Below are 13,554 nucleotides of genomic sequence, written 5' to 3'. Positions count from 1 at the left end.
GGAAAGGTGTTGGAGTTAGTCGCGGGTTTTGTTTCAGGTCGGGTGGGCCAACTCCGATAAATAGGACATATACAAAGTGTAAAATGTTTTTATATGTCACTTAGATTTTGCTAATTTTCTTTCGTTATTTTTGAAATTGTTCTTTAAAAAAGATATCTTTGAATTCATGACGGACATTCATAGCAATGAAAAGTCCATACTTCCTTATAAGGTGAAAACAAAAAAACATAATCTAAAATCTTGAACAGAATTTTAATCCACCATGCCTTGAATTCTCCCCTTGTTTTGTCGATTATATTAAACGCCTGGATTCTTCGCATCATAGCGCTGGCCCAGCTGTCGACGGGAAGTCTTGCGAATTTTTGAAAACAGTTTTCCTTGGGAATCCATTTCAAGCCTTCATTACTCAGTAGAATACAAGAAGAGCAGTAGAGTAGGAGGATATTGGCGTGGAAATGAAATGTATATCACTATGCCTGATAAAACATTTTTTCTTTCGAACGTTCTGAAACCTGTCTGGAAATAATTATTCGCGAGCCGAGGGTTTGATATGCATTAAGGCATTTGGCAGGTTAATTCTGAGGTTCACCTTAAATATGTACGCGGATGGTCTGCCAAAATGTTTAAAATTTCATCTTTAGGTCGTTTAGCGTATGAAAATGTGCGTGAATCTTGGATGATACCGAATGCAAAAAATCTTTGCGACTGTCCGATTTGAAGGGCACAGTAACGTTGGGTTCAAGACTATACAGCCCTACATGTTACAGGAAGTTGGTCTATCGAGTTATGGAGTTGAAGAGCTTGAGGAGTTGCTCGAGGCTCAGCCGAGAGCAACTCAAGCTTCTGAAGTGATCTTCAAACTTACCAAGTGGATCATAAGTCCACAGACGCACAACCAAAACCATGACCTAATTCTTTTTTTGATAGATAGTTGGAATAATCGAGGAACAACGTTATTTCGATGATGCAGTCATATTGTCATATCATGGTCATATGGCATTGTCTTTTCCACTTGATTCAACAGATCTCGTTCAGTCAAGCTCGGGAACATTTCCGTCTGAGTTTGAAGGAAGGGATCACTATTTTTTTGGTTTTGAGGTCGATTTTCCTGTTGTCTCGTGAGTCCTTTCCTCACATTTCAAGTATTAGAGTCTTGTAACTGCTACAGTTTTTTTTTTTTTTGACTGGAATAATTTTTGGATTTAAAAGAACATTTTGAAACAATGGTAAATAAGAATGCGTTGTAGGGTTTAGAATGACAGCGAAAAAAAAAAACCATTAACTCAGTGCTACATTTGTATAACAATACAATAAAATGGAGAAGCGAGACAGGTTCTGATAAAGGTCTTTGAGCTAGTTATGAGCCAAGAAATATTTTCAAAGCGAGGAACAATTACAGAGACAACTGTTTCATCTTTAGTTGGCTGTAAAGAACGTTAATTAAACAATCACTTTGCTGCTGTTGGCGTGCTTTCCGCTGTTAGTTCTCATCCTTTTCTAGTTTAAAATATCATTAATTATTTATCACGTTGATTAACTGTTCTGCTATGATATAAATAAACTGTTGTTAACTTTGGTCCTCACAGAAAGGGAACTTTTCCTGCGGTACGACTTCTCAAGCTGAGACCGAAGCGTTTGTTTCGATTTGGAAGGAAACAGAGACAACATAACAGGTAAATTGGACCCAAATTTCTAGATATTCACTTTTCTACAATCAGTACGGCAGTAGAGATGTTTTAATAAGTATATTAGTACTCAGCTAGTCCATCAATTTCTAGCGTTCGCCAAAGAGGAAGCCACAATTCGTGTATAGAGGACAAAACCTGCTGTCACCCTCTAAGAGCAGTGCTACGTCAGTTTGTATTGAATTGTACTTTTTATGTAAAATAATCTTGACTTTTTTTGATTTAGAGTAAATAATGGGAAAATTAGAATTTCGTCTTTAGAAGAGTAGCAGTCGTAACTACTACCGTTTGGTGAATGTAAAAACGTCAACTCCAATTTAAACCGACAACTCGCAACTAGCAACTTCAACTCGCGAATCCGTAACTCGCGTTCTTCCCACTTTCAAACTTTACACCAAATTAAAACACAGGGTTGATGTGGTTTTCTGCAGGTATAAAAGATGGTACCACTGCTATTTCTACAAGCCATTGTTGTTTTTGGCGCAGGACGAATAAGTAAGCCATTCGCTCTCTTAATCTTTGTGCGATTGTGTTTTAACATTGTGTTCCCTGTCAGTGTGGCCGTGATCGTTAAGTGTAACACCCTGCCGACTGCTGTAACAAACTGATGGCCCATGACAAATTCGAACGCCTGTATTTTAATGTTTGTCTTGCCTTCAAATGAGCTAGACATTCCTAGTTTGCAACATCTTACACATATATCGTGACAAGATCTGTGGTAAAGCAGAATTCTGACGAATACAATGGAAAATGCAGTATCATAAAATTGTTTCTTTCAAACGTTCAACCGATATAGTTCTGTCGGATAGAGTCTTTCCTTCGGTGGAGAATCCACAATTAACCCTTTCGGGACCAGATTTTCACCAAAAAAATACCGTTTTTAACCGTTTAAACAGCTTTTTTGGCTGCCGTGACGCTAAATGGGCCTAAGTTTTGCTAAAAAAGCTATGTCTTACCAAAAGGATAGATTTCCCAAAGATTAGGTACAAAATTGTGCAATATTCCATTTCGTTGCATGTGCATAAGCCAAAATTTGGACCCTGATCAATTATGGGCATAGTGGACCGTTTTACTAGCATTTTTCCACCAAAACTGATAACGCTGTTGTTCAATTTGCTACGTCAGAATGTCGTCGATATCCAAAATCGACCGCTGTACGGAGAGGTCCATCCTAGATCTACTGCTTATCAAGAATGTCTGATGACATTTAAATTGATGACGTCACAAGTGGTACAAAGAGCCAGACCATTAATTACGCGTATAGGCGTAACTGGGCTCAAAGGGTTAAGCTGACCAAGTAAAGGCGTCTCTGTCAATAGATACTCATGCATGGTTTGTTAAAGCGATTTTAATCTAAAATAATGCTACTTTGACTTTTTTAAACACAATTAACTGCTTCCAACAAAGGCTTAACAGAGTCTCTAACAAAGGTTTTGAAGAGGTCGTCGACACTTAAGCTTCGACCATCTATGGTTACCCTGCCGGGTTCTGGGCCCTTCAAAAACCAAAGGGTATAGTGACTCGGACAAGACATTAGAAAGGGATACCCATGTAGGCTTGTCTACATTCATGTCATGATAATCTTCAAACAAGTCCTTTTTTCAGTCACGACTGATTTCCTATCAAGTTGTTATAAAACAGATTAGGCACAATATCTACAGTGGAACTCTCGCCTCACGGCCACGTCGTTTGATACGGTAACCTCGTTAATGCGGCCTGGTCACTTCGTTTTAGAGCCCTGTCACCTCGTTATTACGGCCTGGTCACCTCGTTATTACGGCCGCTTTATTCTGGCCCGAGCTTAAGCCCAGTCACTCGTTCTCTTATTTAAAGAGCCCTTTTAATACGGTCTAGACTACGAGTAGTCCCTCTTTCGCTTAGTCCGTCGTGCGTGACGCGAAAGAAAACCGCGAGAAAAAAAATGGCCGCGCGAAATCCTGGAGGCGAGGAGCGCGCGAAAGGGGGGACTACCGCCTAAGCCCAAGAGTCTGAATTATGCGTTGCTCTCACAACGCAAAAATATGATTGGCTTATGTTAAGAGCGTTGAAAACGTGTTGTCAACATTCGAGATACCTGTGACGTCTTCCAGGAATGTTTTGGAACCGGAGCAAATCGAAGCGTTGGAATCGCGCTTCGCAAGCCGTGATGTTCTTACGAATCTGGCAACAGGCTTTGGAAAGATTTGAATTTATCCAATGTTTTGTTTGGCAAAGCTCTCTGCCTTCAACCCGACTGCGAGCGTGTTAGTGATTTCGCCGCTCAACAGCATCGTCTAAGTCGGCGAATATAAATTCACTGAGCTTGGCCTTTCTGCCGTCCATTTGAAAGAATGAACCGGACTCTCACTTGAAACCGAACATTCACCTGAAATTTTCCGCTGCTATCGGCAAACATTTCACCGCAGTTGGATGATCTCCTATGTATAATGTATAATGTATAATGTAAATTCTCGGTTGAAACTCTGTTGAAATTTTCGCAATAACATTTAGACGCAGCGAAAATCGTTACAAGAGGCCTCTTCCGCCGTCTTCTTTTTAAAACTTCTTTGGCAGTTTCGCTGAACGAATACTGAACGAAGATATACTTCTCACGGCATATGTTTTTGCCTGGCTACTTGAAGAGTAGAGTAGAGCAATTTTATTCAGATCTCCCGGGGCTATTGATAACAGGCGATAATAAGAGGACGTCAAGATGAGAAATCCTACACCGAAAAATCACTCGGCCGTGAAAGGGCAAACTCTTGGGCTTAGGCGGTAGTCCCTCCTTTCGCGCGGCCATTTTTTTCGCGCGAATTTCTTTCGCGTCACGCACGACGTACTAAGCGAAAGAGCGAAAGGCGTAGTAAGCGAAAGACGTACTAAGCGAAAGAGTCGTAGTCTAAATACGGTCACCCCGTTAATACGGGCAGATTTTTGTGGCCCGTTGGTGACCGCGTTAACGGGCTTCCACTCGGTGTAGAACGATATCTAAGAACAAGTATCACGATTTGAGGGTTTTACTACGAATTTTTCTGAATTGATCAACTTCCTTTGAGTTTGAATTTAATCCAAACTTTATGATTATTTTCAGCACCTACCCGCGGAGGTAAGTATAATATCTAGAAAGGTAATGGATTTGTTCAAATTCGGCCGTTCACGCTAGGAAATTCTTCAATGTTTTTGTCGAATTTAATTTGCTGCATTTCCTAATTCGGATTATTAAGCGTTTGTTTTCTGAGGTCAGCAGAGTAGAAAAGAGTTAGTTTACAAAAGACTGCAGTGATTCTACGAACCTTTTATTAGTAACGGAAAAAAGAACTCCTCAAAATTAATAGTGAAGGGAAAAAACTATATAAGGTTCTCTAATGATCTTGGTAAATATAATATTTTTGGACAAAACGGAAAAGAATAAGCAAATAAAGATGAGATACCCTACAATAATGAATCATACTGGTAATTGACTTTTTTTTATGATTGTAACCTCTCTTGTTGTAACAAACTGGTATGGTTTTAATTGAAGTAGATGGTTGTACAAATTACACAGTCCCGAGTGAAGCAGAAAAGCTCAAGGAAACGCAGAACCGCCTTACAACAGACACGACAGTAGCCTGGTAAAGGGTTGGTATCGTTTTCAAGAAGAGGCCGGCGATCAGATGCCAGACAAATGTGTTCTTAAGTATCGCTGCGGTACCGAGCGTCCAGGTTGGCTTAATGGTGCACACCCGACAGTCGCTGAAGGAGTGGTGACACGTAAAGTCTGTTACAGTGTAAACGACGACTGCTGTTATTGGAATAAAATCATTAAAGTGAAGAACTGCAGCTCTTATTACGTGTATGAGTTACAGAAGACACCTTCGTTCAGTCGCTATTGTGGTAACGCCGGCGCAGGTAAGTTGCATCGATGAATTGTGTTAATAGCCAACCTGAATGACTGAAAATATACCATGAGCCTGAAATATGTTGACAAACCTAGAATGTCAGACAAAATAAGAATAAATAAGCTAATATAACAAACCTGAACAAAAATAAAGATAAGATACCCCGCAAAAGGGAATATAATTTTGTCATAACTGTAGCTAACTGGTTTGTTTTTATTTGAAGTGGATGGTTGTACAAATTACACAGTCCTGAGTAAAGCAGACCGCGCTCAAGGAAACGCAGAACCGCCTCATTACAGAACCGATTTTTGGTTACCGGTGGGCCCGGTAACGTTTTGGTTTCGTTTCCAAGGAGCTCCCGGGGATCAGATGCCGGACAAATGTGTTCTCAAGTATCGCTGCGGTACTGAACGTCCAGGTTGGCTTAATGATGCACACCCGACAGTCGCTGAAGGAGTGGTGACACGTCAAGTCTGTTTCAGTATAAGCAGCGACTGCTGTTATAGGAATAACATCATCAAAGTGAAGAACTGCAGTTCTTACTACGTGTATGAGTTACAGAGGACAAGTGATAATCAGCCTGATGGCGATTCAGCTCGCTATTGCGGTAACGCCGGCGCAGGTAAGTTACATTGATCAGTTGTGTTAGTAGCCAACCTGAATAACTGAACATATACCATGAGCCTGAAACATGTTGACAAACCTAGAATTTCAAACAAAATAAGAATAAATAAGCTAATATAACAAACCTGAACCAAAATAAAGATAAGATACCCCACAAAAAGGAATATAATTTTGTCATAACTGTAACTAACTGGTTTGTTTATTTTATCGTTGTTTTTTTTATTTATCATTGTTTGTTTACATTGGTCCTAAAAAGCCCCAATGGGGAGTGGCCAATGACGTATACATTTTCTTTTTTTTTTTTGTTTTGTTTTGTTTTTACTTGAAGTGGATGGTTGCACAAATTACACAGTCCTGAGCGAAGCAGACCGCGCTCAAGGGAACGCAGAACCGCCTCATTACAGAGACGATAGTAGCCTGGTAACGGGTTGGTATCGTTTCCAAGGAGCTGCCGGGGATCGGATGCCGGACAAATGTGTTCTCAGTTATCGCTGCGGTACTGAGCGTCCAGGTTAGTTTAATGGTGCACACCCGACAGTCGCTGAAGGATTGGTGACACGTCAAGTCTGTTTCAGTGTAAACGACCGCTGCTTTAATTTGAATAACATCATTAAAGTGAAGAACTGCAGCTCTTACTACGTGTATGAGTAACAGAGGACAAGTTATCATCTGCTTGTTGGGGGTCGAGCTCGCTATTGTGGTAACGCCGGCTCTGGTAAGTTGCATTGATCAGTTGTGTTAATAGCCAACCTGAATGACTGAAAATATACCATGAGCCTGAAATATGTTGACAAACCTCCCGGCGTATCTAATCGAACAAATTCGAACCAAAATTCAATCGAACTCAATTGAAGACCGCATTGTTTGATTGAGGTCGGTAATCGAACAAAATCGATCATCTATTTTGCTGTGACTTAGGTCAGAGAGTTTGTTAACAGAGGGAAACAATTCGAGAGGAAAGGACGTTTCTTCCGTGAGCTAATAATACGTCCAACACTGTTATCGAAAGAGCTCCTTTGCGACCAGCATTAACTCGCCAAGCACAACCTGCAAGTGCACTGTCCAAAAACTCGACTTCTCACTGGCAGTTTACCCATCATTACCCCTAGACTTGGGTAATAAACAATATACTGGATGAAGTTTTTGTGATATCCAGAATAATCAAGGTCGAGGTAGGGGTTATCGGCCGAAGCTAAAGGCTGAGGCTGATAACCCCTCAGTACCTCGACCTTGATTATTCTGGATACCACAAAAACCGAATCTAATAAATTGTTTTATTATACGCTGAACGAAAGAAAATGGAAGTCACATTTTTGCTTCTTCACTGACAGCAAGCAACACAAGGCGCGCGAACTGGACATGACACTGCGGTCCTACATGGCATGACTACCCGTGACGTTGAGTGCCCTTGACATGTTATTGTATAATCTGCAGCTAGATGACGTCACAGGCGCTGATTTCGAAAATTCACTGTACGCTTTCGGCTAATCAGAAAAGAGATAGTGAGTTCAATGTATAATAATGACGGTTAGCAGTCAATAGATAATCTCCGTCCTCGGGGAGGGTACTCCCAGAAAAATTGGTTGGGGTTGTGCGGCCACTTTCCCAAAACCCTTACCCGTCAATTATCATGTGATAAAAATCTCGAGACCAAAATGGCCAAAATCGATACCCTATTTCTGACCAAAACGGCCTAAAAATCATACCCTACGTATACAGCCAATTAGTACTATTTTCTAACACAATAAAATGAAATTTCTGCTTGTTAATTGGAAAGCCACTGTTGGCTTTTCTAGAATTTTCGATCAACGAAGAAATGAATGAGCTACGGTAAATCTTCTCGATACATTACCAAGGACAGAGATATCTTTGACAGACGAGTATAATTCGAGACGAAAGCAGGCTTCCCCCGCAAGCAGCCCTAAAGTGTTTGTGGAGAGGATTTAGATAAAGTTTTGAACGACTAGTGGATTTAGACCAAAACAATTAGACTATTCGATCGCTCTCGATTTCTATCCGTGATATGTGACTCATTAAGCTCAAAATCTAATAGTTAACTATTGCCTCAATAGCCACGTTTTAGCGTCTTAGGGGAGTTCCGACAGCAGAGTCTCTAATATCTCAATTCACGAAAAAAGCTGAACAAAACGTTTAGCTGCTTTCTCAACATGAGTCTCATTCGAATTTTTTTTGCATGGGTTTTCCTGCGTTTTACCGTAGCCAAATTTCGACATTTGAAACGACATCGACGACGTCGTGACCTCCTACAACATATTTTGTAGCCCAGCCCTGCCACTCGGTCAATAAGCTCAAACGTTTGTGCCAACCCGAGCGTGCACTGGAACTAAACCTCGTTTTTGTGTTAGCCGTGGCTTTATTAAGATATATGGATTGCTATTCGCACTTAAGTTTAGAAGCTGAGAGAAACAAGCCCCTCACCTACTCGCCCCCCCCCCCCTAAAGTAATAACAGTGGAACATAGAAAAAAGGAAACATTTTCCTAAGTTATTACTTTGTTCACTTGTAACTGATTAAGTTGATTTCCTATACAGCATGTGTTCCACCGGGAGAATTCCTTGAAGGATCGAGTGGATACTTTTCAAGCCCGAATTTTCCAAACAGCTTCTACACAAACAGCAATTGTACCTGGAATATCACAGTGCCCATTGGCCGAATTATTAAACTAATCTTCTTCAGCTTCACTTTGGAGCAAAACCAAAGCTCAGCGTGTATTGGAGAGCCAGGGGGGCTAGAGTTTTTATCACTAATGTTGCTTCGGATGATGGCGCTCAAGAATTTCAGATATGTGGGCGAGAACTTCCTGCTCCAGTGTACTCTGTCGGAAATACCATCCAAGTTAGGCTGCGATCTGTTGCCAATGGTTACCCAGGATTTAATGCATTTTATGAAACGATAGATGGACTACTACGTAAGTCAGCTTCTTATGAAAGAAAATGGGGAACAATATAGTCGTATGAAGATATGATTGATCATCGCAGTTATACACACAACTTAAGCAGTTGTGAGATTAAAGTCTTCAGGCTTTAATTTCACAACTGCTTAAGTTGTTTGTATAACTGCGATAATCAATCATATCTTCATATCTTTCTCCGCAGTTCAGATATATGATCTTTTATATATTCACTTGAATATAGTCGTATAGTCAGTCGTATAGATCAATATATGATCTTTCATATATTCACTTGAACATAGTCGTATATTCACCATACTATAAATTAAATTATTTCAAAATGAAAACAATATCTAAGTAGAAAACCTCCCTAAAAAGCTTTAAACATGCAGTAAAATTAACTTTCATCTATTCCTAAGATTACTTAATGTGTGCGTTGCGCAGTGTATGTATTGAAGTTACCTGAAACGGTTTTCCTTTTTGGTTTTCTCGTTTCAGTGTGTCCTAGAAACATCACCCTTACTGAGACATCAGGTGTTATTACTGGTCCTTTTTACCCCAGAAAGTATCCAGATAACCTGAACTGCAGTTGGCAGATAACAGCACGCCAGGGAAACCGTGTTAAGCTAGAAATTGACATGGGCCTAAAAATACAGCAATGCGGTCCACAAAACGCGTGCACGTGTGATTATCTGCAAATTCAAAATGGCTTATGGGCTGATCCCGATTCAAATGACAAAATATGTGGCGCACCTGGTGAGACTGTAACATATTACTCAATTCTTGAGATCCTGAAAGTGCTATTTGTCTCTGATGATACGCAGTCCAAGCAGTATGACGGATTTTCAGCAACTTACACGCAACTGAGTTACACTTCCCCAAGTAAGAAATAAATTTATTTGTTATTGAGCCACAACAAGAGAGAATTATGTATTTGGGAAAATGATTCTCGCTGCTCTCTGATCCTATCTGGTAATTTTTATAACGTTAGTGGTACTCGTTTTTTCTCTTTTTTTTTGGGACCTGGAAGCTAGTTCCCCCAGCCTTGTGGTGACAACCTAATGGCAAAACAGCAGACCATAAAACCGGTTCACGATCTGATGCCAAAAGGTAACTAAATTTTTGTGAAGATCCATTCCAGTTCTTCACATGATTGAGGATTTGAAGAGCAATGTTCTGTGACCCATCAAACTAGAATGATAACATACCAAACATTTTCTAGCCTAGCCCTTCCACTCAGTCAATGTTTTACTGAATCAGAGCAGTGCAGAATCCAACTGTGATATGACTATATGTTTTGGCATGGTTTTCTATATATCTAACCTCTAACGGTAGTAGGCGTTTTAGATATCAAATATACCGGAGCAATCCCACCAATATAGCCACGTGTAGCCACACCCAACCCCCTAAGAAAACCCTCCCGTTTTTCTTCAATATTGGGTCGCCAGCCAGAGTTTCGATGTCAGACCAGGCCCTTAAGAGATGCCAACCTAAAAAAAGTTAAAATCCTTGAGATCACCAGCTTTATCTTCTAGATCCTAAAAACAACGTGGTTCAAAAAGTAAACTCCGCTTTCACCACAAAAATGCGTCAAATATCCAGATAAAATTCCCATAAGATGCCAATTGCAAAAAATAAAGAAACATTAACCAAAATGAGTGTGAAAATTGTAGTTTTGCGCCGTTTCTTCATATCCTAGAGATTATAAGACTTGTACAAGATTTACCCTGTATCCGGAAGACTCCCAGATAATTCGTAGTAACTGACTGAAATCAAGACAAACTCATCAAAGTCCCCGACCAATAGTGTGGTGGCTTATGGTGATTTTAAGGCTAGATCGTTACAGAGTGGAAGAAAGCATGACATTTGGCACAAAGAATCTTGTTGGCATAAGAAACAAATTTAGCCTGGGTGCCACGTGATTCGATGATCGGGGGGGGGGAGGTGGGGAAGACACGTCATTTCAATTCTCGATAAGCTTCATTAGCATGCAAACGAGGCTGATAAATCAATCCATAGTTTTTATGCTTTTGATCACCAAATTAAACCAAAATACGTCAACAGCTTGTAAATTAGGCTGTGTGGTTCACTTAGATAGCCTTAACGTGTTTATGTCAAGTGAAAATAACATGCCGGTTTCTTGCTTTTTCGCTCATGTTAAATGATCTGACTTCAGAGCACTGATGCAGTTGAGTTTGAAATGGTTTTTTTTTTTTTTAATATAGTTTTGCTTTGGTTTTTCATTAAGCGAATGAGAAACTGAGGAAATAGAAAAATATACAATCGCTGCCACGTATGCAAAGGATAATATACAAACGGTGCCAAGCGCGGAAAAATATGCAAAAGGCGCCAAATACGGGAAACGCGAGTCCAGGAATTCAGTTGGGGGTCAGTTTTGGTTTATGTCGAAAGTGTGATATGTAAACAACCTTTAATCATGGGCTAACTTCGTTCAGGCAACACGAGGTAAGACAAACAGAATATTTGATTACCTGACGATGCAATTTAAGCTTGAGATGGCCGGCGAAATAGATTAATTTTAAGAGGCCAACTTTCTATGAACAGAATGCTTGGTTTCTACTTTGGGTAGATAGTTATTTAATTGAATTCAGATTCTTTGGGCTACTGTTAACTCTTTATTACGGCAAAAAAGAATAATTTCGGAAGGGTATTTTAAACGAAGTTCAGAACTTGACTACCAAGCGACGATGAAACTGCACCAGCTTTAAGTTCCCAACAATCAAGTACTGGAAATGCCTATCGTCTATCGAGAGAGTGGGCCAGAATCAGTACAAGAATTTTGTAAAGACAGTGATCGAAGATAGAACTGTATCGATTCATGATACCATCAAGAAAAATTCTCTGCCGCTGTTTAAACGACAAAAGCCCAAGCCAAAAACAAAGTCAAAGCAGCAAGTAAGTGCACTGGGAAGCGATTGCAACCTTTTCAGCCGTTTGTACATTGCCACCCAGCATCGAAGCGAAGACCTAGACGAATATTTTATGCACGAAAACCAGCCCTACCCACCATCTCTCTCCGAGTACAAAGCAGCCTGATCCACCTCCACTCTACAATTATAAGATCGATCTTTGATGGAGCAGCTGTTGTTCACGCCCTTCTATCCACAACTGTTTCCACCTTTGATAGCTATGCTGAGAACGTCTTTATCCCATTCATTCTGAATCATCTCCAATCAAGTAAACGAGTGGATATTGTTTGGGATACGTACAAGGCGAACAGTATCAAGGATTCAACCGAAAGAGAGGTAAGACTCAGAGAAGAAAAGTAACAGGTGACACCAAGATTCCTCCAAACTGGAAAGCATTTCTTCAAGACAGTAACAACAAGAAAGAACTCTTTGCCCTCCTGACAAGCAGAGTTTCAAACTCCCAGTTTCCCGAGAACAAGGAAGTGAACATCACCTCAGACGAATCTGTAGTCTCAAGCAGAGGTTCTACCGATATACAGAGATGTGACCACGAGGAAGCCGACACAAGAATTGCTGTACATGTTCAACACGCGCTGAACAAAGGATGCAGTCAGGTTTTTGTCCGCATAGTGGATACGGATGTTCTTGTCATAATGATAGGGATTTTTCGTGACTTAATCACTTTGTATCCGTCTGCAGCCATCTGGATTTGTTTGGGCATGGGGAAATATGTCCAATACATCACTGTGAATGCCCCATGCGAATTTCTTGGCCCTGAAACGTCTCGGGCACTCCCTATGTTTCGTTCATTCACTAGATGCGGCACGACCTCCTGTTTCTTTGCCAAGGGTAAGAAGTCCGCCTAGGACGCATGGGAGTCATTCCCTGACGTGACAGAGGCATTCAAATTCCTGCAAGATCACCCTTATTACCAGCTGGACAAGGATGATTCCATCTTCAAACAATGTAAATGAAGCCCGCAAAGAAATTTTCACCAAAAGGAACGGGACCCTAGAGAACATCCCTCCCACAGAGGTAATTTGAGCTCGCAACATTTTGTAAGGAGTGAAATTCAGGCTTTCGACTTATTCTACTGTTCTTATTTATTTGATGCCGTGTTTCTGTAGTAATAAATGTGTAACGACAGGGACAAAAGTAGCAAAGCTGAATTCTAATTTTGCTTATGTAGGACTCGCTATTACAGCACGCTTTAAGAGCAGTTTACCAAAGTAGCATCTGGTACACAAGCCTGCAGGCCGTTCAGATGGTTCCTTCACCCGAGGGATGGGGTTGGTGTGACATGGATGCCACGTGGAAACCTGTCTGGATGACCCTTCCTGAAGCGGCCAAAGCCTGTCTCCTTAAATGTGGTTGCAAACAAGAATGTGCTGGCAGATGCAAATGTATCAAAGCTAATCTCCCTTGTACAGGGTTATGTCAGTGTTCAGGAGAATGCAGCAATAATTAACATTAACCTGATCTTAATAGAATGTGTTTCAAATTCCGTGTTGCCAGTCAGTTTTCAAAGTTTTCTTGATAGCTGGTAA

The 13,554-nt window shown here is 40.6% G+C and overlaps 2 pseudogenes across 2 annotated transcripts in view; both read left to right on the top strand.

Moving 5' to 3' along the window:
• Positions 1-4,991: 4,991 nt before the first annotated feature.
• The window catches only part of LOC145482758 (polycystin-1-related protein-like), a 31,983-nt pseudogene continuing 23,420 nt past the window's right edge, over positions 4,992-13,554 (top strand). The window contains exon 1 of the transcript XR_014048812.1: positions 4,992-5,552. The product of XR_014048812.1 is annotated as a polycystin-1-related protein-like (transcript). The remainder of the gene's footprint in view (positions 5,553-13,554) is intronic.
• LOC145482756 (pancreatic secretory granule membrane major glycoprotein GP2-like) lies at positions 5,745-8,062 on the top strand (annotated as a pseudogene). The gene is made up of 2 exons (XR_014048811.1): positions 5,745-6,164; positions 6,495-8,062. The product of XR_014048811.1 is annotated as a pancreatic secretory granule membrane major glycoprotein GP2-like (transcript).

Source organism: Orbicella franksi, chromosome 3, assembly GCF_964199315.1.
Source record: "Orbicella franksi chromosome 3, jaOrbFran1.1, whole genome shotgun sequence".
NCBI classification, from domain to species: domain Eukaryota; kingdom Metazoa; phylum Cnidaria; class Anthozoa; order Scleractinia; family Merulinidae; genus Orbicella; species Orbicella franksi.
Note: the sequence above shows the minus strand (reverse complement) of the source record. Positions and strands in the feature narration are given on the sequence as shown.